General features: G+C 46.5%; 2 pseudogenes; both read left to right on the top strand.

Moving 5' to 3' along the window:
- The first annotated feature begins 1,765 nt into the window (after nt 1-1,765).
- On the top strand, nt 1,766-3,664 carry LOC147678771 (interleukin enhancer-binding factor 3-B pseudogene; annotated as a pseudogene).
- Nucleotides 3,665-23,353: 19,689 nt separating this feature from the next.
- On the top strand, nt 23,354-25,252 carry LOC147678770 (interleukin enhancer-binding factor 3-B pseudogene; annotated as a pseudogene).
- The last annotated feature ends 422 nt before the right edge of the window (nt 25,253-25,674 follow it).

The following is a 25,674-nucleotide window of genomic DNA, read 5'->3' as shown; positions in this document are numbered from 1 at the left end:
TGACGATTACTTGCGGAATGCCCTCTCTGCAAAAGATGCTATCTAAAAACTCAATAATTCTCTGAGATGTAACTTCTTTTACCATTTTTATTTCAGGCCATTTAGAAAAGTAATCGATCAAAACAATACCAAAACTCTCTTCCTTAGGCAACACATGAAAAGGCTCAACAATATCAATGCCCAACTTCCTCCATGGCCCATCTGGAAATTCCACAGGAATAGATTCAGCACGCAAAGGAAAAGCAGACTTGTCACTGTTTGCACAACTACTACAAAGTCGAACAAATTGTTCAATAGAAGAATCAATCCCTGGCCACCAAAACATTTCCTTAATACGCCTTCGCGTTAAAGAAATAACCAAATGTCCCTTGTGGCCAATCTCCATGATAGTGCGCCTCAGATTAAAAGGAGGAATTATTTTATCTTCCCTTAGAACAATGACATTTTCAATAGCCAACTCACCATTAACTTTAGCGAAGCTCATTAACTCCCCCGACAATTTCCTCGTCTCAGGCCAACCCTGAACAATAAACTTCTTTACTTCACTAATCACAACATCTTTTTCCATTTCAGAAATCCATATTTCTTCCCACAAGACATGCTTATCACTACCAATCAAGTTCACATCCCTAGCAGTTAACGCTACATCGCAATCATCTTCTTGGAACACACCTTCATTCACAATGGGCAACCTGGACATGCAATCAGCGTGGATATTGGCCTACCCTGGACATACTCAATACTGAATCAAAAAGATTGTAATCTTGAGGAAAGTCATCCCATTCTCGTCGCCAGTGTAGGGAAGTCGGGATCCGTAAATAAACACAATAACAAGGAATGTGTTTGTAGGAGAGAAGGTTTAATTCAACTTCTCAAGTCCGAGGCAAACAGTTTATGAAAGAATTCTCCCCGTGATCCAACTCCCACAAGCAAAACATAACAATTCCTAAAGAGAACACTATCTTCCACGAGCACAGTGTGCACGTGGAAGATAGATGCATAACAATATATATGCAACAGGATTCATTTCTGCCCACAACCTCTCCTGGATCTTTTTATTGTAGCATTGAACAATAAGTTGATGTCTAATACGTTCATCAGTCATAATCCCAAAGGAACACTTGGTGGACAACTCAGGGAACCTAGGCACACATTCATCTATACTCTCTTCTACCTTCTGGTGTTGGGTGTAGAATTTATATCTGGTCATATCCAAATTCTCATCTTTTGTAACATCTTGCATTGCCCTAGACCTGGCTCTGAGGCCAGTTACTTACTTTGAGTGTCTTTGAGGTGTCACAAGAAGGGTTGGAGCTCCCCTTCATCCAGTAAAGAAGAACAGATTGATGATTTGGATTCTCGTGGTGCCCTGGGCTAAACTGTGACCTCTGAAGCCGTGAACCCCCCATCTTAGTTTGACATTGTGGGCGAATAGGCTCCGTTTCTCAGATTTCTGTTCCATAGCACAGAGATGTTGTCCTCTCACAGTTAACAGAGACTCATTCCATGAGAAATGATGACATCACAGAGACAAGGCCATTGGGTTGGAGGTTCTAACTTCATATCTCAGAGTTGACCTCTGTTGCTGGGTAACATGGCCACTCAGTGCATATTGTACGTTGAGGAGCTTAGTGGTTCACACCCCTGCGAGGGCTATGCTCCTATCTCAGGCATCACCAGAGCATGAAGGGGAGTCAAGATGACTCTGTAGTGCAAAAGCATCCCTAAGAAGGTGGGCAAGAGTCCGTAGGCATTGGCAACAGTCATGCGTCCACAGTTCCTATTCTTGAAAGACAGCCGCCATGTTATGGCCAGGCATTCAGCCTTCTACCCCACCCAGGAAGAGATGGAAGCAGTTAGGACTATCATTGCCCACACAGAGCAGGCTCTGAAATCCTTGTCTGACAGCATAGAAGAGCAGGAGAAATCCCAGAGAGCTTCATTAAAGCAGATGACAGGTCAAGAGGACAACACGGAAGAGGCCAATGAAGGGTTTAGCAGTACAGAGAGTGAGGCGGAGCTGGAGGATGAGAGTTATGATGCTGACGGAGAGGAAGACGAGGCACCGGACCAATCAGGCATCACAGAAGACAGACAGAAAAACAAGGAAGGAGCAGCAGCAGCCGAGGAGCTAGGGAATGAGTTCCGAGCTCTCCAAGGAGTGGTCGGTGTGGGATTGATAGGTAAGGGCCTTCTGCTGAAAGGAGATGTGGACCTAGAGATGGTTCTTTTGTGCCGGGACGCACCTACAGTCACTCTTCTCAAGAGGGTGGTAGAACATCTGTCTCTAGAGTTTTCTGCAATCGAGGAGAGGTATAACGTAAGTGAGAGTATACCGGAAGGTGCTGTTGTGGTACAGCGGGGCCTGGAACCTCTCCTGAAACTGACGGTCAGACTGGCATCAGTCTCAGCACCAGATGAAAAGGACCAGATGACTAATAGTGAAACAGTTGCCAGCACCAACCTTGATGTCCTGGACAGACAGACATGCCTGGCTGCCTTGAGGTCCATCAGGCGCACCCAGTGGTTCCACGCTCAAGCTCTTGGACTGAAGTCATGTGTTGTAGTCATTCGTGTTCTCAGGAGCCTGTGTTGTCCGCTTCCTTCTTGGGCGCCCCTCAGTAGCTGGCCTCTGGAGATTCTGTGCCAGCGGGTAATCGCAACAGTCAGCAGGCCTATGGGGTCTGCCGAGGCTTTCAGAAGGGTGCTGGAATGTCTGGCTTCGGGGTTTCTTATGCCAGATGGGCCAGGCCTGCATGATCCCTGTGAGGATGAAGCGACGGATGCTGTCGGCCATCTTGAGACGGGACAGAGGGAAGCCATCACTCGCAGCGCCCAGCATGCCCTGAGGCTTATGGCATTTGGTCTGGTTCACAAGGTTCTGGGAACTGCTGGGTTCTCCTTCAAGCGACGCATGAAATCCAAAAGAAAATATGCAAACATTTCATACAGAATACAGATCACTCCCAGCGCTGCCAACGACTTTGGCTCAATGAATCGTTCCATTAAAAAGGCGAAACAGGACAGGTTAACCAGATCTGACCCATTCCAGGGAATGACTGCACTTATGAGGCTCAGCCTCTTGAGGCCTGACCTCCGCTACATTGAGGTCTCCCAGACTGGGACATTGCAGGCGCCCCTGTTCACAATGGGTACTAATGTTGATGGAAATACATTTAAGGCTTCAGGGCATTCTAAATATGCTGCCAAAAACCATCTCGCTATAAAAGTGATACAAGCTGAGGGACTGGTGTCAGGCCAGGAGGAATCCTGGATATGCTCATCTACCAACCAAGCTGCCTCAACTCCTCCCGATAACACAGCAAGTCCGAAACAGGATGAACCGGTCCTAACAAAAAGCGGCAAGAACCCGGTGAGCGAACTCATCAAAATGATGCGTGTTCCGAAGTATAGGGCCTTCTCGGTAGGTGGTGGTGGCCACAGACAAATCTATGTGGCTGAGGTTGAAGTTCATGGGCAGACATACCAGGGGATGGCCTTCACCAGAAAGAAGGCAAAGGCGCGTGCAGCTCTGGCTGCATTGGAAGGATGTAAGCCCTCGAATCCCCAAGAGCCTCTCAGGGAACAACCTGGGTCAGCGCTGCAGCACCTGACACATCTGGTGTCCAAGGTGGGATTCGGTGGCGGTGCACATCAGAACTGACGGAGTCCTGGGTAGACCAGTTGTGGTGGTGCTTCAGTTAGGAGTGTGGGTACAATAAATCTAGCAGTCGCTCTCATCTCAAGGTAGCAAGGGTATTTTTGATGTGCGTGGCCACGCAACACTCCAGGGTCTGGACACCAGTTGAGAAAATGTCAGCGGATCTGTGATGATGCTGATGATTCCAATCACTCAGATTTAGCTAAGGGTTGAATGTCAACCCAGCCAATATTTAACTCTATGGTCACGCCCTCTTTTTCCGAAACATCCTACTCCATGGTCACGCCCTCTCCCTGTGCATCCTACTCTATGGTCACGCCCTCTCCCTGTGCATCCAACTCCATGGTCACGCCCTCTCCCTGTGCATCCTACTCTATGGTCACGCCCTCTCCCTGTGCATCCAACTTCATGGTCAACTCTTCTCTCGGTGCATGCCACTCTATGGTCTCGCCCTCTTTTCCCCATACACCCTACGACATGGTCACACCCTCTCCCACATGCATACAACTAAACGGTCATTCCTTCTCCCCATGCATCCAAATACATTGTCACGACCTCTCCCCTTGCATCCACAACCTCTTCCACATGCATCCAACTCCATGGGCGCAAACATGGCTCAGTGCTTGACAGCGCCTCATAGCTGTCTTGGCTCTCCACACAGCCTCACCTCCCAGCTCTTGTCTTCCCTCCCTTTTCCCTGGCTGTGCAGTCTTTGCTCCTTTGCTTGTGCCTTTGACTCCGGTGTTTGTTGATTATCGTTTGTCTACTTGTTGCTGTTGTTGCTGTTCAAGTCGCATTGTTCTCTGGGGTCCCTGGGTCACCTGTAATGTCCTGGTAGACGCCTGGTCTCCACATCCTTCCTTCTGTTTTTGAGAAGGGCAAAATATTGACCGTATTTAAAAGGTATTATAGTATCTCATGTCCTGCAGGAATGGGGGTGGTCCCTGGTTCTGAAGGACAGATGAGGTCCAAGAGAGTAGGCACGGCCCTGTTCCACTGTACTGAAGACCACACAGATGTATGGTCCTATCAAACAGCAGGCGTGTCTTTATCCCACAGTATTGAAGGTCACAGAGAGGTTTAATAGTACAAACGAACAGCCATGGCCACGGTTCATGGCATGAAAGGCCACAGAGAAATGTAATAAATAAAAAGATCAGATGTGGCATGGAACATGGTGTAACGCCCCCATGATAGGAGTAATGGTACAAAAGAGGCGCGTCTGTTGTCTATGGTATTGAAGGCTACAAAGGGGTTTATTTGTACAAGAGAGCAGGCATGGTAGTAGGCATGGGCGGAAAATCCGTTCCGCTCGCGGATTTTGCGGATTTTCGGGAAATCCGCAATCCGCGAGATTTGCGAATTTCCTGCAAAATCCGCAAATCCGCGAGCAGCGGATTTTGCTCGCACTGCTCGCACTGTTCGCGTGAGTTCGCGCCCCGCGAATAAGTGCGAAATTGCAGAAATACGATCTAAGCAAAACTGAAAGTAACTACTTACCAGGTTCAAAAGTTCAGGCACATCATTAGTAGCCATTTCCTGTAGTGCTTCCTGAGGGGCCCCTCCAGAGTTCAGTTGCCAGTTGCAACTATTATGTGACCCTGCTCTGAACCTCAGAATAGTTACACATATGCCACAAAGGTCCTGAATTACAGCTAAGGGAGACAAGCAGGAGCCAGGCTGGAAGTTAAAATCCATTAATCAGCCCCTAATTCATTATTGTCAGTTGGGGCAGGGCAGGTGTTGTAACTAATTTTGCAACAATGAAAGCACTTAGCAAGTGCAAAAGATCACTAATCAGGGCGCACTAAGGAAGCAGGTGCCAGCTAAAAAAATATTCTGTGACACATTAATCAGCCCCAAATTAATTCAGGTCACTTGAGGCAGGGAAGGTGTGCTTTGCTTTGCCGAAAATAATGTACACTGGACAACCAGAGGGTGTGGTGATGAAACAGAGGGTGGCATGGGTGGGCCAGAGGGTGGCATGAGTAGTCAGAGAGTGGCAGTGGTGACAGAGAGTGGCAGTGATGAAGAAGAGTGTCCCAAACAGGTTGGACACGTAGAAACAACAAGTTCGCAAAACTTGCGACCCGACAGGTAAGTTCGCAAATTGCGAAATTGTAAAAACCCTCGCGAAATGGCAGAAACACGGGCGAACACAAAAAAAAAAAAAAATCCGCAAATTCGCGGGAATTCGCGGATTTTGCGGATTGCGAGTTTGCAAATCCGCAAATTCGCGGATTGCCAATCCGCAAAATCCGCTCATGCCTACATGGTAGTGGTCCTTTATATTGAAAGCCACAAGAGGTTCAAAAGTACTGGAGGGCAGGAGGTGCCAATCTCCACTGTTTCAAAGACCAAAGAGAAATCTGATCCAGTAAGAGCGCGAGCTTGTGCTGGGTCCATGGTAGTGCAGCCAGAGAGAGGTTTAATAGTACAGGACGGCAGGTATCAAAGTGATTCAATAGTTAAAGAGAGGAGGCGGAGCACAGGGCCATGGTACTGAAAGCCATACAGATGTTTAATGGTAGAAGAGAGTAGGTTGGGTCTTGGTATGACAGGCCACAGACACGTTTAATCACACAACAGATCAAGCATTGTCTTTGTCCATGGCAATGAAGCACATAGAGATGTTTCATGATACAGGAGAGTAGGTGTGGCCATGATTTATGGTGTCAAAGGTCACAGGAATGTTTACTCATACAACAGAACAAACATACCCCTTGTCCATGGTGTCACAGGCCACCGAGCTGTTTAATAGTACAAGAGAGTAGGTGAGGTGGTGTTTTTTCACATTGCCCATGGCTACCTGTTTTTCCCTCCTAATTTCTCCCTTGTCTGTGCTCAAAGCTGTGTGTTAAGCAATCCACCTCAACCCCCATTTTGTGTTAGCAAGTGAGTGAAACTAGATTCCCCCTTTCCCCCTAGCAACACAGATAAAATACATCAGAAAGTGAGCAGAGAGTGCTCCGAGACAGAAGCAATCTGCTGTTAGCTGGTTAAGCTGCCTTCTTTAAGGGATTGTACACTCATTATTTGACTAGGAGAGTGAGTAAAGTTTTTCACAAACAATATTGTTAGAGGGCAAAGTTTGTTACGCCCTTACCTGCAGGACTCCAAAGTGTGGATTGAGCCTGTCTGTCTCCTATGAGATTCTGAATTGAGCAGCAGCTTCCGACTCCCTGGCCAGAAAACATTGCATGACGTTGCAGGTCCTTATATTGTCTGCTTTTGAATGCTACATGGGTGCACTGATTTGTTGTTTGCCTCTGGTGTTTCTATTGGATTAGGGTTGGTGTTCTCATTGGTTGGGTTTTTGAGAGTGGTGTTTGGTTCCTGGGTCAGTGATTCTATGAATGTAGTTCTTAGGGCTAGTGATCTGATTGGTGGATAGGTTAAGGGTTTTGGATTGGTTCCTGGGGCTGGGCTTTCGATTGGATGTAAGGTTTAGGGTTTCCTGTGTGATTGGCTGCTGGAACTAGGGTTGGGGTTAGGCTTATGATCGGACGTAAGGTTTAGGGTTTCATGTCTGATTGGGTGCTTGGACTAGGGCTGTGATTGGTTGCAAAGGCTAGCCAATCCACTCATCACTAACACAACCCAATTCCACACCATACTTGCCTATATCCCATCAAAACACACACCCCGCTCTACTTACTCTTAACAGACCCATTTTTGTCACTAACAACCCTATACTCAGCCTTCCATCATTTCTCCAACAAACACCCTCCTCTTCTTTCTACTACAATAACACAACCACACAACACTTACACTGCACTTTACCACACATATTACCTCTTGCAGTAAATAAGTCTAAGGCAAACACTCTTAACACTACTTTATCCCTTCTTACAACATACTGTAGTAAGTAATTAAGAGGCTTCTTAAATAAAAGTAATCTTGTTTATTGTAGTAAGATCATCCGGGTGGAAAGATGTGGCTCTCCCTCTGGCTGGTCAGCAATCAACTGCCAGAGAATAGAACTGTCAGCTATCAGGGAATGTAGAATGCACTAGGCACAGTGTTCTACAATCCAAAGATGACATATATAAGATTACAACACATACACTCTACTCACAAACATATCACCACCCCTTTAACCTCAAAACTTCCACTCACAAACAATACTATACAAACAAATCCATCTCATAAAACAAACAGTCAGCAGCTCTTTTCACTACTCCTCAAAAACAAAACATATCACTCACACCAGCACAACAAAGTCTCTAAAGCGCAACACCTCATAATACTTATCATCCAAAATACAAACATACACCCACCTTTCAAGCTACACAAATGAACACACTCCAATGCTAAGCTTTCTCTCTTCCACCACACCTAACACACATACAGCAACACAGTAATTATCTTCTAACTGCCTCTCATCCATTGGACAATTTAGAACCTTAATGCATGACTCATATGCTGCACCACCACCCTTACCTCATACACCTTCTGCCCTAAACACACACAAACAATATAAGCAAAGTGCCACACCTCACAACTTTGCTTCCCCAAGTCTACTGCACAGCAAGGTTACACCACAAAAACAACACAGCACACCAAATGACTCTCAAACACCCTCTCCACCACCTACACACGCAGACCCATCAAAATGCCTTCTTAGCTTGCTGGACGAGTAATACGATACACAACAGCTATCCTCATACAGCTGATACCAGCACTAATTACACATCTGCTGCAAGCCAACAAAATACTGCTCACTCTTCACCAAAGCACATTCTCTAAACTGTCTAACAATAAATGATTGATCACTCTCTAAAAACAAACTTCACATCTACGACCTTCTCACAGATGCAAAACTAGACATACTATTCATAGCTGATTCATGGTTGGGAGAGGATATGGCTCCAGTCCTGCATGAAGCCATTTCTCTAGGCTATCAAACGATCACCGAAAATCATGGTGCAAAAATGTAGTTGGCCTAGCAGTTGTGTTAGGAAAACATTACATATCACTAAAGTTGACAACATCTCCATAAAAAATTGTGAAATTCTTTTCACCAGATGCAATCCAACACCGTCTTCATCCTGCAACTTCCTGCTCCTTTACAGACCTAGACCTAGCAATGTGACATTCCCAGACACGCTTCTAGACACAATTTAAAACTTGATAACACTACACTCCAACCGATGCGTTTTGGGTGACCTCAACATTTGGTTTCACAAACCCAATATGACCCATTAGAAAACAATCATCGCTGGCCTAGACGCACTGAACCTGCATCAGGTTATCCACAAATCCACACACATTCCTGGATGTACCAAACTGGCGACCTTTCAAACTATACCTCTGGTTATAAGGTCAGACCACCATTTGCTTGCTTTCCAACATAAAACAACACTAAGCGATGCACCTATAACCACCATAAATGCATCCACCTATCGACCATGGAACAAACTCAATTTGGAACACTGAGAAACACAACTAACATCCAGTATAGATCTAGAAACAATAAGTTCTGTTAAAAACTATAACAGTGGCTACAGGAAGCTTTTGATATCCTGATACCCCTAAAAAAACACAACAGAACCAAACAAAACAAGCACCTCAGAGAAATACAGAGATAAAAGTAAGCCTGGGTGTAGTTCGCACAGTTTTGCTACGCGGAACTCTGCAAAGTTACAAAAAAATCAGCGAAGTTCCGCAGGTGGCTGAGTGTGGTCTTCTTGCCGCTCGGGTAGAAATTCTACCTGAGCGGCAGCTCACGCTTGAGAACTTACCGTTAGCGAGCAGGAGCGGGGAAAAACTCTGCTGCACTACGCAAAGCAGATTTTTCTGCACTCCACAAGCTCCACGGAGCGCGGAGTGCAGAAAACTCCGCAAACTCCACGAAGGGAGTGGAGTTCACCGGCCAGAACTAGATAAAAGACATTAAACAACAAATTAGAAAGCTGCAACATATCTGACTCAAAACAAATCCAATCAAGACAAACTTCGCCTACAGAAAATTAACAGATTATACAAGTCTGCTATCAAAAAAGCTAAGACAAGATAATATTCAGACAGAATTCAAAATGCTAAATGTGTAAATATAGAATTTTATAAAATACTCAATAAATTTCGTAAACCAAACTGTCTAGAATTAGCTCATCCCGTTACTCAAGATTTCACAGACAAACTTGCAAATCATTACACGGACAAAGCAGACTCGTTGGACTCATACTTAAAACAAAAACAAAGCATCAGCGCTGACCCTTTTCCAAAACAACAATCCCAGAATACTCTTACCCAGCCTCTCCGTTCCTTCCAACACATTTCACCACCACAAACCTTCAAGACAATTCTTCTAACAACATGTGCTGCCACTCAAGTAAGAAGAATCATCAACCACTTCTTTACTACCAAAATATTTCCAGAGAAGCTCAAAAAGTCATACATATGCCCATTACTGAAGAAAACAAACTTGGACCCGCTGAACCATGACAACTACAGACCAATTACAAATGGACCTTTCCTGGGCAAACTGGTAGAAAGAGCAGCATTCGCCCAGATGTCACAAATCGTTGAAGAGAATGCCATACTTTCAGACTTCTAAACGGGACTCCATCCTCCTTGCCTTCTGGCATTACTTGAAGAACACAGTTGAGAGCAACGGGGTTGCTGCGCCACTTATCTTGGGCCTCTCAGCTGCCTTTGACACGGTTGACCATGATACTCTGATACAAAGACTTTACGAAACTGGCATGAAGGGGACTGCTCTAGACTGGATCACATCCTCCCTTCGCAACCGATCTAATGTTATCCATGCCTCACCTTGCTTGTCCAAACTGTACTCCACGAAACCAGGGGTGCCTCAAAGCTCTATCATCTCTCCCATGCTTTTCAACGTCTACATGAAGTAATTACCGGCACTGATCAATCAATTTACCTCACGTGCTATAACTATGTAGATGACATGCAAATACTCCTTCGGCTGGAATGCCCTAAAGGCATTGGAAACGTGCCAATGTTCAGTTGTTTCAGAGCCGTGGATCAATCGATGATGTGAAGCCATCTCAAATTGAATGGTTCTAAAACCAAAATACTCACGTGTGGCAATTGAAAACATTATGAACCGCTCATCGCCTGGCCTGATGATCTGGGAACACTGACTAAAGTATCAAACAAAGTAAGAAACCTCAGAATGACAATGGACTCCAAGCTATCGATGAATGCTTAAGTGGACAACTAGCAAGATCAAGATGTGTTACTATAAAAACCCCGCTACAAATCTTCCCCCACTTGGGATTTCCACGCAAGGTCCAAGCTACCATCTCCCTTGTCTGTCAAAACTCGATTACCCCAATAGCCTCTACCATAGATCACCTTTAATGACCATGAGAAGACTACAACAGATTCAGAACTTGGCTGCCAGACTATTCTTACATATAAAACTGCAAGACCACATCTACCCTGCCTTGTAACCCCTGTATTGGTTACCAGTTGCCGGAAGATCCACGTTCAAGCTGCTTTGTATCACCCACAAAGCAATACATGGAATGGGACCGCTCTTCATCAGGAATAAAATCACCTAACACATTCAACAAAGGAACCTTCGTTCTAGAGTTACACCTCGCCTCAAAACCGTGGGTGGCACATCCTTCTCTGTTCAAGCAGCTAAACTATGGAACTCTTTCCCAATTAACATAAAATCCACAGATAACCACCTTATCATCAGACAACTACTCAAGAATTGTCTCTTCCCCACATAAGCACCATACGCATACATAAATATACAGTATATCCCTGTATATAAGCATTTATTTGTACTATAGGTATGCACCTATATATGTGTATTGCTTTGTATAAACATGTAGAATATTAATGTTTAAAAAAAAAAAGTAGTTCTGCGAAACAAATGTACATATTACTGATAGTTACATTATTCTATGTTTATAACATGTATATGTGACTGCATAAATAAGTACATCTTTTATCTTATCTATTTATCTACAATCACTTCACTATTGAATAACAAAAAAAAAGAAAATGATATATAAAACACATAAATAAAATAAATTTTAAGTACAAAATTTGAAATCCAGAGTTTATTTGATGCATCTTTAATCTACTTATACTTACTTCCTTTATGCATCTATATACCTTCCATGTACTTACGGATCTATATATTTATTACTTTCCTTCAATTCAGCATATTCAATGCACTACCTTATTTCTCACCCTATTCCTTTCTCAATATACCCTCTACCTCAACTCTCGGACTCATCTCAAACCTCTTTCTACTACTCTTGCCAATACTCTACACTATTTCTCTCTCAATCACGAGCGCTGTGTGTTGTTGACAGTCCTGAGGCGGAAGCCGGGGCCTGTGTTTATCTGCCTGAATATATGTGAGAATCGCCGCTTTTTAATTAATATCGTTACTTGCACTGAATTGTTTGTCACTAGTGCTTTTAAATCCTCCTGAATAATAGGAAGTAGCTGACATCCCCGAGCGCTCCCTTATCTAAATTGATTGCGCACCCCCTTCGCAGCAGAACTAACGCTGACAGGGCTGTGACTGGCTCTAGCGCCCGCCATCTTACTGGGGAAAATTGCAAGCGGTCCAGTGCTCGGCCCCTCCCTCAAGCACAACTACAAAAGCCCTCACTCCAACCCGCATTGCTGATCACGAGCGCTGTGTGTTGTTGACAGTCCTGAGGCGGAAGCCGGGGCTTGTGTTTATCTGCCTGAATATATGTGAGAATCGCCGCTTTTTAATTAATATCGTTACTTGCACTGAATTGTTTGTCACTAGTGCTTTTAAATCCTCCTGAATAATAGGAAGTAGCTGACATCCCCGAGCGCTCCCTTATCTAAATTGATTGCGCACCCCCTTCGCAGCAGAACTAACGCTGACAGGGCTGTGACTGGCTCTAGCGCCCGCCATCTTACTGGGGAAAATTGCGAGCGGTCCAGTGCTCGGCCCCTCCCTCAAGCACAACTACAAAATGACCCCCACTCACAGGGAGCGCAGCGGACGGGCGCAGCGGGCGCGCCGGCGGCGCGCCGGCGGCGCGCCAAAGGCAAGCCCGTCTGCGCCCGTCTGCGCCCGTCTGCGCCTGTCCCGCGCCCAGCGCCGGACATTATGCCACTTCTCCTAATCACCAGAGTCTGCACTACTCTAGCTCACAGCTTCTTGAGCTAAACCAATACCCGTGTAACTTCATGCATGAAGTAAACCTTGGAGATCTCTCCTCACCCTTTTGCTGCGCTTCCTGCGGCCTGTACATACCCCACAATCCCCCTCCGCAATCCCAGAATCTTTACAATCTGCCTACGGCTATTTGTAAACGTCCGACTAAGATTTCCCATTTGCCTACCAACAACAACCCTAAGGGTGTAACAGACCCCCTGGTAGCTGGAAATAGAATTCTGAAATCTATACTGTTGAACACAAGATCTATGGTTAAACACAAACACGAAATTTCTGCCCTGATCACAGACCATGACGCTGATCTTATGTTTCTAACAGAAACCTGGGCATCTGATACCTCTGGACCGGACTGGAATGACGCAGTTCCTGTAGGCTATCATGTAGAATTTGTTAATAGACAAGGAGCAGTGGGAGGTGGTATTGGGAATATTTATGAATCCCATTTAAAAGTTTTCTCATTACCCGAGCTTGGTCTAGAAGCAGAAGCCATGAGCTTTAAAATTAAAGAAAATAATTGCATTATATTTTCTGGCCTACTCGTGTATCGCCCCCCTGGTCTGAGAACACCTTTTATCAGAGCACTGCACACCTTTCTTGAATCTACATCTAACTCCGTCACATATACCGTTCTGGGTGATTTTAATTTTCACTTAGAAGCAAATAATGACTCTGACTCAACGACTTTAATTGACAATTTTTTAAGTTTTGACATGACTCAACTAGTCTCAAACCCCACTCATATCGCAGGACACACCCTTGACGGCATTTTCACTAGCAATAACCATATCAAAGCTATCTCTACCAAAGCAGTCCCTTGGTCTGACCACTATGCTATCTTTTTTAATATGTCTCTGACTAAACCTACACATCATCGAAGAGGCCTTATGCTTCCCGAAAAGACACGTCCTTGGAACAAGCTTGAACCCGCCCTTCTGGCACAGTCACTTGCAAAAGATCCCCCTGCTCTCGAAACCGGCAACACCAACTTAGGAGCGGCCAAATTCCAAGATTGGATTCAGCAGACAGTCGACGAGCTAGCCCCTGTAGAAATAAAAAAAGCCAGAAGACGCTGTGCCACTGCACCTTGGTATTCCTTGGAGGTGAAACACATAAAACAAAAATGCCGACGACTTGAGCGGTCGTGGCGCTCGGATTATAGGAATACAAAACAGCAATAGTGCAGGCTAAATCGGCCTATTTTACAAATAAAATTCAGGCAGCCTCCAATACTCCAAAAGAACTATTTAAAACTGTCACTCATCTCACTAGGACCCCCCGCGACACTGTCTTTAGCCCTGACTAAAACTTTGTGACTAATATTGCTACCTTTTTCCAACATAAGGTCCAGACAGTTTATGACGACCTTAACTCATCGGCATCAATCACATCTAAGGAGAATAATGACACTGTCCCCCTGTCTGGTCCTAGTTAACCTTTTCTTTCCCTTATTAGAGGAGTCACAGGTGGCAGACCTCATCACACAGATGAAGTCAGGGTCTCCATTAGATCCCTGTCCACCGCGTATATTACATATGGTTCCGCTGACTGTGGCAGCTGTTCTGACCCCCTTGATTAACAACATTATCATCTCAGGTGTTTTCCCTATCAGCTGGAAAAAAGCATGTATTCGACCAATCCTGAAAAAGGATTCATTGAACCCAGCCGAACCAAAGAATTATCGACCAATATCCTGCCTGCCGCTACCTGCCAAGATTCTCGAAAAAGCCATCAACCTAGAAATGATGCGCTATGTTGATCATAACAAACTTCTAGACCCCTCCCAACATGGATTCCGCCCTTCTCATTCAACAGAGTCGGCCCTGATTATGGCGACTGAAAATATTCGAAGAACTATGGATGAGGGCGGCAGAACTGCCCTGATTTTACTTGACCTCACAGCGGCTTTCGATACCGTGAACCATTCAATCCTGTTAAACAGACTAAAAACACTTGGCTTCACGGACGCTGCCCTAGCCCTCTTAACATCCTTTTTGGACTCTCGAATCCAACAAGTGCACTGGGAAGGTCTTACATCTGACGAATTCTCCCTTCCAGGTAGGGTCCCTCAGGGATCGGCACTATCTCCCACCCTGTTTAATTTATATGTCACCCCCTTAGCTGCCTTAGTTCAATCTCATGGTCTACAATTAGTGTCCTACGCTGACGACACTCAAATAGTAGTCTCAGTGTCCCAGTCCATCCAAGCCACTGCGGAGCGCTTTCAGAACTGTCTTCTCAGTGTAAAAAACTGGATGAGCCTTAACTTTTTAAAACTAAATGCAGACAAGACCGAGATAATCGAGTTCGGTCAGAAACCATCGATCTGGAACAACCTCTGGTGGCCCCCAGAGGCGGGCTCCTGCCCAAGTCCAGCAGAAAAGGTCAGGAACCTTGGCTTTCTGGTTGATAAAGAACTATCTTGTAAGGCTCAGATTAACCAGGTAACGTCTACCTAGTTCCATACCATCAAGGTCCTTAGGAAAGTTCTACCTTATATCCCCCCCTCATTGCAAAAAACTGTTATGGGTGCCCTGGTAATGTCCCGAGTGGACTATTGCAACTCTCTCTACTTGGGCACAGGAGAAAAACAACTGAATAAGCTGCAGGCAATTCAAAACGCCGCAGCCAGGGTTCTGATGAATCTACCCTATCGTCACCCAACATCTAAAGTCATTAGGAAACTTCACTGGCTACCAGTCAGGTGTAGAATTAAATTTAACGCCCTCTGTCTGGCCCACAGATCTGTGCACGGTACGGGATCTGACGATCTTGCCAAACTACTTCCTCGATATGTGCCATCACGTGCGCTGAGATCAGCCGGTCTTGATCTTATCTGCCAACCTAAAATAAGAAGACAACGCTGGGGTGGCAGATCTTTCTCTTACCAGGCTTCCAGACTGTGGAACTCTCTACCCCCTGCACTGCGCTCACAAAAATCTAAACTTTGTTTCAGAAAAGCACTGAAAACCTGGCTCTTTTCCTCGTATTAAGACTGGCTCACACTGCTCTCTAGTCACTCAGCGCCAAGACGCCGCGGCATTCGAGCGCTTTACAAGTACTTCAGTCAGTCAGTCCTATACCTCTATCAATATATCTTCTACCTCCGCTCTCTCCTTCATCCCAAACTCCATACCACTACTATGATACCCCAAAAAACCCTTTCTAAACTCTTCTCCACTCTAACCCTCCTTGCATCATCTCATACTTACTTTACTATTCCGATTCCCCAGAACAAGCCTTTCTAAAACCTTCCCTCTGACTCTTCCCCTCCACAATACTTTTACTCATCCCAAGCCTCCTCCTATTGCTATGACCTCCTAAACCAACAAAAAAGAAAATGTCTGAATATTTCCCTCTTCTATCCGTCCACTATCCTTTTCAATCCAAACAGCAGACTAACATGTCGACCTCTCAAACTAATTTCATATTTCAGTATACTAATTCACCACTAATCATTTATGTGTTCCGGAGTAGCGTGCTACTTGCCAAAAAAGCGCTTCAACACCTCAACACCTAGCATGCTCTATATAAATGCAAACCTTTTTCCCCCTTCTATCCCTCTGCTACGCTTTTCAATCCAAATAACCAACTAACATTTCCACCTCTCAAATTAATTTCATATTTCACTATACTAATTCATCACTAATCCTTTATGGGTTCTGAAGTAGTGTGCAACTCACCAAAAAAGAGCTTCAACACCCCATCAGGGATAGCAAGAGTTATATAAATGCAAACCTTTTTTTCTCTTCTGTCCCTCTGCTATCTTTCTCAATACAAATAAATGACTAACCTGTCCACCACTCAAATTATTTTCATTTTTCACAATAATAATTCACCTCTAATTCTTTATGAGTGCCAGAGTAGCCTGCTACTTGCCGAAAAAAATGCTTGAACACCTCATCAGGGGTTGCAAGCGCTATATAAATGCAAACCTTTTTCTCTCTTCTATCCATCCGGTATCCTTCTGAATCCAAATAACTAACATATCCACCACTCAAATTACTTTCATATTTCACTATACTAATTCACCACTAATCTTTTGATGGGTTCTGGAGTAGCGTGCTACTCGCCAAAAAGCACTTAAATGACTCGTCAAGGGTAGCAAGCACTATATAAATGCAATTACAAATACAACAATGTTCATTAGTACAACATTGTAGACGTGGCCAAGGTTCATGGTATCAAATGCCACAGAAAGGTTTAATCATACAACTGAGCAAGCATTGACATTGTTCATGGTATCGAGGGCCACAGAGATGGTTAATAGAACAAGGAACAAGAGAGTATGTGCGGCAGTGGTTCATGGTACCGAACAACAGAGCAAGCATGGCTTCGTTCAATGGAATCAAAGATGTTAATAGTACAAGAGAGCAACATTACCCCGGTCAATGGTATCAAAGACAAAGAAATGTTTTAAAAGTACAACAGAGCAAGGATTGCCCTAGTCAGTGAGATGTCTAATAGTGGAAGAGAGAAAACACAGCCTTTGTCCATGGCATGAAAGACTGCAGACCACAGAGAGGTTTAATAGTACTAGAGCGCAGGCGTGGCCCTGGTCCACGGTATCAAAGACCAGAGAGAGGTTTAATAGTACAAGAGCGCAGGCGTGGCCCTGGTCCACGATATCAAAGAACACAGAGAGGTTTAATAGTACTAGAGCGCAGGCGTGGCCCTGGTCCACGGTATCAAAGACCAGAGAGGCTTGATAGTACAAGAGGGCAGGCTTGCCTCTGGTGCATAGTATCAAAGGCAACGGAAAGGTTTGATATTACAAGAGAGCAGGCAGAGCCTTGGTCCATGGTATCCAAGACCAGAGAGGTTTGATAGTACAAGAGCGCAGACGTGGCCCTGGTCCATGGTATCAAAGACCAGAGAGGTTTAATAGTACAAGAGCGCAGGCAGGGCCGCCCGTTTTCCTGCTAGACTCTGTGCCCTTTTACTGTACTATTCTGTGCCCTGCCCCTTTTGCCTTCTGTGTTGTTTATCCCTGCTCAGCTGTTTAAATTGTTTTCTCATTTTTCTGTACTGTATTCTTGCCCTTAGTTCGTTTCAGCCTGTTTTTCTGTTCTGTATCTTGTACCCTTGTTCTGTTTCCCGACCATTCTCCTCGCTGTACTCTGTGCCAAGTTGTATTGTGCCCGTTTTCCTGCTAGACTCTGTGCCCTTTTACTGTACTATTCTGTGCCCTGAGCTGTATTCCGCCCCTTTCCTGCCAGATTCTGCGCCCTTTTACTATATTTTACTGTATCTCCGCCAGTGTCTCCCCTGCTGTACTGTACCCTGTGCCCTTCTTTCCCCTTCCTGCCGCTGTGTCCCCTGCAGCCACAGCTCCCCCGTTCCCCCATTCGTCTCGCTCCCGCCTCCCAGCTGCTCCTCCATTCCACCTCCTCTTCTTATGGCAGCCGCGCCACTGGCGTGCCTAAGGCAAGCCCGTCTGCGTCTGTCAGTGCCTGGACCGCGCCCAGCAACAGACCCCCTGGCCCCCGCGAATGCGACAACAACCGCCGCTACTACGACGCCAGCACCCTCCACGCGCTCAACGCCGGACGATAACACTCCTGCTTCCTGGTGCCCCGGGGCGCACACAAGTCTCTTCTCCTGCCTGAGCTGCAACTTCACCAGCCTCTGAGCCGCCAAACCACCCACCGAGACAGGAGGCAACCACCTCAGATGCATACTTCTCAACACCCGCTCCGCCCGCAAGCACGCCATCAAACTCTGGGACCTGCTCGACACATTCTCCCCAGACGTCGCCTTCCTGACGGAGACCTGGCTGAAAGTCTCCTCAGCATCCGACATTGCCATGGATGGCTACAGGATCACCCGTATGGGAACGGAATGGGATGAGGAATCGCCACCATCCACAGGAACACCCTCAGGTTCTCGACCAGCACCGATGACACCCTCAGCACATCCGAATACCTGCACTTCCAGATCCACACTGACCCCAACACCATCCTTAGAGGAACCCTCGTCTACAGACCCCCCCGGACCCTGGCCTCAGTTCAGCGACTCCATCGCCGACTTCGTCAGCCCGCACACCCTCGCCTCCGCAGACTACATCCTCCTCGGAGACCTGAACTTCCACCTCGAGAACAACAACAGCAACTCCACCACCCTGATCGACAACCTCGACAACCTCGGACTCAGACAGCTCGTCACAACACCCACTCACTACGCCGGGCACACGCTCGACCCCATCTTCTCCACAAGCACCCACTTCACCTTCAGCCACACCACCGAACTCCACTGGACCGACCATCTCTGCATCCACTTCTCCTTCCAGAAACCCACCACACACCACTGCACTCAACGGACCCCCCGCCGCAGCTGTAAAAAAGTTACTGAAGACCAGCTAAACACCGCCCTCGCTCAAAGCCCACCTTCTGACCCCATCGACACCGACAATGCCGCCTGTAACTTCAGACAAAGGATCGACGACTGCACCAAAATTCTCGCCCCGATAAAAAAAACCTCCAACAGATGCACCGACAGGAAAGCCAGCTGGTTCACCGCCGACCTCCAGGCCTCCAAGCAGACCTGCCGAAAGCTCGAGAAGAAATGGCACCACGAACAGACACCGGACAGCTACGCAGCCCACAAGAACGCCATCCGCAGGCACCATCACCTCAACCGAACCGCCAAAAGAACATCCTTCAAAACCACCTCGACAACAACGCACACAACAGAAAAGAGCTCTTCGACATCGTGAAGGAACTCGCCAACACCAACAACATCCCACCATCGCAAGACCTGTGCGACTCCCTAGCCACCTTCTTCCATCGCAAGATTGCAGACATCCAGGACAGCTTCAACTACCAGACCCGCCCGACAGCCACTTACACCTCAGGCCCACTGTCCGCACCAACCCACCGCTCGCCTGGACCCACGTAAACAACGATGACACCACCAAAATCATGAACACCATCCACTCCGGCTCTTTGTCAGACCCATGCCCACACCACATCTTCAACAAAGTTAGCGCCACCATCGCACCCCATCTCCGCAAGATCATCAACATCTCCTTTGATACCGCGACCTTCCTGGTGAGAGCTGGAAGCATGCCAAAATCAACGCCTTACTCAAAAAACCCAAGGCAGACCGGAGGGACCACAAGAACTTCCAGCCCATCTCCCTACTTTCCTCATCGAAAAGAGCATCAACAGACAACTAACCCGCTACCTCGAGGAGAACAACATCCTGGACCCATCCCAGTCCGGGTTCAGCAGCAACCACAGTACCGAAATTGCCCTCATCGCCGCCATAGATGATATCAGGGCCCTGCTGGACAACGGAGAAGCCACGGCCCTCATCCTCCTGGACCTCTCAGCTGCCTTCGACACCGTCTGCCACAACACTCTATGCACTCGCCTCCACAACGCAGGGATCCGAGACAAGGCCCTGGAATGGACCACCTACCGCTCCGGCAGAACCCAAAGTGTCCGCCTCCTGCCATTCCGATTCAAAGCCTCCAAGATCATTTGAAGCATACCCCAAGGATCATCCCCCAGCCCGACACTGTTCAATATCTACATGGCACCGCTCGCCCACATAGCCCGATCACACGACCTCAACATCATCTCCTACGCCGAGAACACCCAGCTGACTCTCTCCCTCACCAAGGACCCCTCCACCGCCAAAACCAACCTCCACAAAGGAATGAAGGCTGTCGCCAAATGGATGAAGGGCAGCCGACTGAAACTAAACAGAGACAAGATGGAGACCCTCATCCTCGGCTCCACCCCCGCCGCCTGGGAGGACTCCTGGTGGCTGACCACTCTGGGAGCAGCGCCGCCCCCCAACGACCACGCACGCAACCTGGGGTTCATCCTCGACTCAGCCAAACAGTTTATGAAAGAATTCTCCCCGTGATCCAACTCCCACAAGCAAAACATAACAATTCCTAAAGAGAACACTATCTTCCACGAGCACAGTGTGCACGTGGAAGATAGATGCATAACAATATATATGTAACACATCTTCCCCCCTTTCCTTTTTTTTTTTTTTACTTCTCTATAGTCATAACTAAATCTTTGAACCTACCCGGCACATGATGTTCCCTTTTCTCCCTTTGGTTTCCCATACTTTCTCTAGAACAACTTGGAATAGATTTAGGAGAAGCACCAGATCGTACATTTTCCCTCAATTCAGACTCTTGCAGTTTTGACAGAACAATCAAATCCTTTATACAATGAAATCCTATTGAAATTCCACACACTTCCACCTTCTATTCTGACTGCATTCTTAAAGACCTCAATAACTTCCTTAGGATCTGACCAACATTGAGATCCTTTAGATACATTGATGTTCCTTTTGACTCGAACAAAATCACCAATGACCACCTTTTGCTTGCTCAGATGACCTCTTTTCTTATCCATGTTCACTTTCATTTTGCCTTTGTACCTCTCAACTCTATCCTTTACCACACCATAATCAATATTGTTCCATTTACTACTTGAAACTTCCCCCTTTAACCACCATGGAACCAAAGTAGTACTAGGCTTCCTCCCCCTCAAAAGTTCAAACGGGCTGACTAAAGTAACCGAATTAGGAGAGGTCCTGTAAGACAGAAGCATGGAACCTAAAGCATTCTTCCAATTCAGACGACTCTTAACAGAAAGCTGAATGGCCTCTTTCACCACCCGATTAAAGCGTTCCACCTGTCCATTAGCTTCAGGATGGAAAACAGCAATCCTCTTATGAGTTTTTCCACACTTATTAAAAAAAAGTTCTATGTCCTTACTAATAAATTGCGGACCATTGTCCGTGACGATTACTTGCGGAATGCCCTCTCTGCAAAAGATGCTATCTAAAAACTCAATAATTCTCTGAGATGTAACTTCTTTTACCATTTTTATTTCAGGCCATTTAGAAAAGTAATCGATCAAAACAATACCAAAACTCTCTTCCTTAGGCAACACATGAAAAGGCTCAACAATATCAATGCCCAACTTCCTCCATGGCCCATCTGGAAATTCCACAGGAATAGATTCAGCACGCAAAGGAAAAGCAGACTTGTCACTGTTTGCACAACTACTACAAAGTCGAACAAATTGTTCAATAGAAGAATCAATCCCTGGCCACCAAAACATTTCCTTAATACGCCTTCGCGTTAAAGAAATAACCAAATGTCCCTTGTGGCCAATCTCCATGATAGTGCGCCTCAGATTAAAAGGAGGAATTATGTTATCTTCCCTTAGAACAATGACATTTTCAATAGCCAACTCACCATTAACTTTAGCGAAGCTCATTAACTCCCCCGACAATTTCCTCGTCTCAGGCCAACCCTGAACAATAAACTTCTTTACTTCACTAATCACAACATCTTTTTCCATTTCAGAAATCCATATTTCTTCCCACAAGACATGCTTATCACTACCAATCAAGTTCACATCCCTAGCAGTTAACGCTACATCGCAATCATCTTCTTGGAACACACCTTCATTCACAATGGGCAACCTGGACATGCAATCAGCGTGGATATTGGCCTACCCTGGACATACTCAATACTGAATCAAAAAGATTGTAATCTTGAGGAAAGTCATCCCATTCTCGTCGCCAGTGTAGGGAAGTCGGGATCCGTAAATAAACACAATAACAAGGAATGTGTTTGTAGGAGAGAAGGTTTAATTCAACTTCTCAAGTCCGAGGCAAACAGTTTATGAAAGAATTCTCCCCGTGATCCAACTCCCACAAGCAAAACATAACAATTCCTAAAGAGAACACTATCTTCCACGAGCACAGTGTGCACGTGGAAGATAGATGCATAACAATATATATGCAACAGGATTCATTTCTGCCCACAACCTCTCCTGGATCTTTTTATTGTAGCATTGAACAATAAGTTGATGTCTAATACGTTCATCAGTCATAATCCCAAAGGAACACTTGGTGGACAACTCAGGGAACCTAGGCACACATTCATCTATACTCTCTTCTACCTTCTGGTGTTGGGTGTAGAATTTATATCTGGTCATATCCAAATTCTCATCTTTTGTAACATCTTGCATTGCCCTAGACCTGGCTCTGAGGCCAGTTACTTACTTTGAGTGTCTTTGAGGTGTCACAAGAAGGGTTGGAGCTCCCCTTCATCCAGTAAAGAAGAACAGATTGATGATTTGGATTCTCGTGGTGCCCTGGGCTAAACTGTGACCTCTGAAGCCGTGAACCCCCCATCTTAGTTTGACATTGTGGGCGAATAGGCTCCGTTTCTCAGATTTCTGTTCCATAGCACAGAGATGTTGTCCTCTCACAGTTAACAGAGACTCATTCCATGAGAAATGATGACATCACAGAGACAAGGCCATTGGGTTGGAGGTTCTAACTTCATATCTCAGAGTTGACCTCTGTTGCTGGGTAACATGGCCACTCAGTGCATATTGTACGTTGAGGAGCTTAGTGGTTCACACCCCTGCGAGGGCTATGCTCCTATCTCAGGCATCACCAGAGCATGAAGGGGAGTCAAGATGACTCTGTAGTGCAAAAGCATCCCTAAGAAGGTGGGCAAGAGTCCGTAGGCATTGGCAACAGTCATGCGTCCACAGTTCCTATTCTTGAAAGACAGCCGCCATGTTATGGCCAGGCATTCAGCCTTCTACCCCACCCAGGAAGAGATGGAAGCAGTTAGGACTATCATTGCCCACACAGAGCAGGCTCTGAAATCCTTGTCTGACAGCATAGAAGAGCAGGAGAAATCCCAGAGAGCTTCATTAAAGCAGATGACAGGTCAAGAGGACAACACGGAAGAGGCCAATGAAGGGTTTAGCAGTACAGAGAGTGAGGCGGAGCTGGAGGATGAGAGTTATGATGCTGACGGAGAGGAAGACGAGGCACCGGACCAATCAGGCATCACAGAAGACAGACAGAAAAACAAGGAAGGAGCAGCAGCAGCCGAGGAGCTAGGGAATGAGTTCCGAGCTCTCCAAGGAGTGGTCGGTGTGGGATTGATAGGTAAGGGCCTTCTGCTGAAAGGAGATGTGGACCTAGAGATGGTTCTTTTGTGCCGGGACGCACCTACAGTCACTCTTCTCAAGAGGGTGGTAGAACATCTGTCTCTAGAGTTTTCTGCAATCGAGGAGAGGTATAACGTAAGTGAGAGTATACCGGAAGGTGCTGTTGTGGTACAGCGGGGCCTGGAACCTCTCCTGAAACTGACGGTCAGACTGGCATCAGTCTCAGCACCAGATGAAAAGGACCAGATGACTAATAGTGAAACAGTTGCCAGCACCAACCTTGATGTCCTGGACAGACAGACATGCCTGGCTGCCTTGAGGTCCATCAGGCGCACCCAGTGGTTCCACGCTCAAGCTCTTGGACTGAAGTCATGTGTTGTAGTCATTCGTGTTCTCAGGAGCCTGTGTTGTCCGCTTCCTTCTTGGGCGCCCCTCAGTAGCTGGCCTCTGGAGATTCTGTGCCAGCGGGTAATCGCAACAGTCAGCAGGCCTATGGGGTCTGCCGAGGCTTTCAGAAGGGTGCTGGAATGTCTGGCTTCGGGGTTTCTTATGCCAGATGGGCCAGGCCTGCATGATCCCTGTGAGGATGAAGCGACGGATGCTGTCGGCCATCTTGAGACGGGACAGAGGGAAGCCATCACTCGCAGCGCCCAGCATGCCCTGAGGCTTATGGCATTTGGTCTGGTTCACAAGGTTCTGGGAACTGCTGGGTTCTCCTTCAAGCGACGCATGAAATCCAAAAGAAAATATGCAAACATTTCATACAGAATACAGATCACTCCCAGCGCTGCCAACGACTTTGGCTCAATGAATCGTTCCATTAAAAAGGCGAAACAGGACAGGTTAACCAGATCTGACCCATTCCAGGGAATGACTGCACTTATGAGGCTCAGCCTCTTGAGGCCTGACCTCCGCTACATTGAGGTCTCCCAGACTGGGACATTGCAGGCGCCCCTGTTCACAATGGGTACTAATGTTGATGGAAATACATTTAAGGCTTCAGGGCATTCTAAATATGCTGCCAAAAACCATCTCGCTATAAAAGTGATACAAGCTGAGGGACTGGTGTCAGGCCAGGAGGAATCCTGGATATGCTCATCTACCAACCAAGCTGCCTCAACTCCTCCCGATAACACAGCAAGTCCGAAACAGGATGAACCGGTCCTAACAAAAAGCGGCAAGAACCCGGTGAGCGAACTCATCAAAATGATGCGTGTTCCGAAGTATAGGGCCTTCTCGGTAGGTGGTGGTGGCCACAGACAAATCTATGTGGCTGAGGTTGAAGTTCATGGGCAGACATACCAGGGGATGGCCTTCACCAGAAAGAAGGCAAAGGCGCGTGCAGCTCTGGCTGCATTGGAAGGATGTAAGCCCTCGAATCCCCAAGAGCCTCTCAGGGAACAACCTGGGTCAGCGCTGCAGCACCTGACACATCTGGTGTCCAAGGTGGGATTCGGTGGCGGTGCACATCAGAACTGACGGAGTCCTGGGTAGACCAGTTGTGGTGGTGCTTCAGTTAGGAGTGTGGGTACAATAAATCTAGCAGTCGCTCTCATCTCAAGGTAGCAAGGGTATTTTTGATGTGCGTGGCCACGCAACACTCCAGGGTCTGGACACCAGTTGAGAAAATGTCAGCGGATCTGTGATGATGCTGATGATTCCAATCACTCAGATTTAGCTAAGGGTTGAATGTCAACCCAGCCAATATTTAACTCTATGGTCACGCCCTCTTTTTCCGAAACATCCTACTCCATGGTCACGCCCTCTCCCTGTGCATCCTACTCTATGGTCACGCCCTCTCCCTGTGCATCCAACTCCATGGTCACGCCCTCTCCCTGTGCATCCTACTCTATGGTCACGCCCTCTCCCTGTGCATCCAACTTCATGGTCAACTCTTCTCT

Source organism: Lissotriton vulgaris, chromosome 12 (assembly GCF_964263255.1).
Source record: "Lissotriton vulgaris chromosome 12, aLisVul1.2, whole genome shotgun sequence".
Classification (NCBI taxonomy): Eukaryota; Metazoa; Chordata; class Amphibia; order Caudata; family Salamandridae; genus Lissotriton; species Lissotriton vulgaris.
The sequence above is the reverse complement of the archived record's forward strand: the minus strand, read 5'-3'. Positions and strand labels throughout refer to the sequence as shown.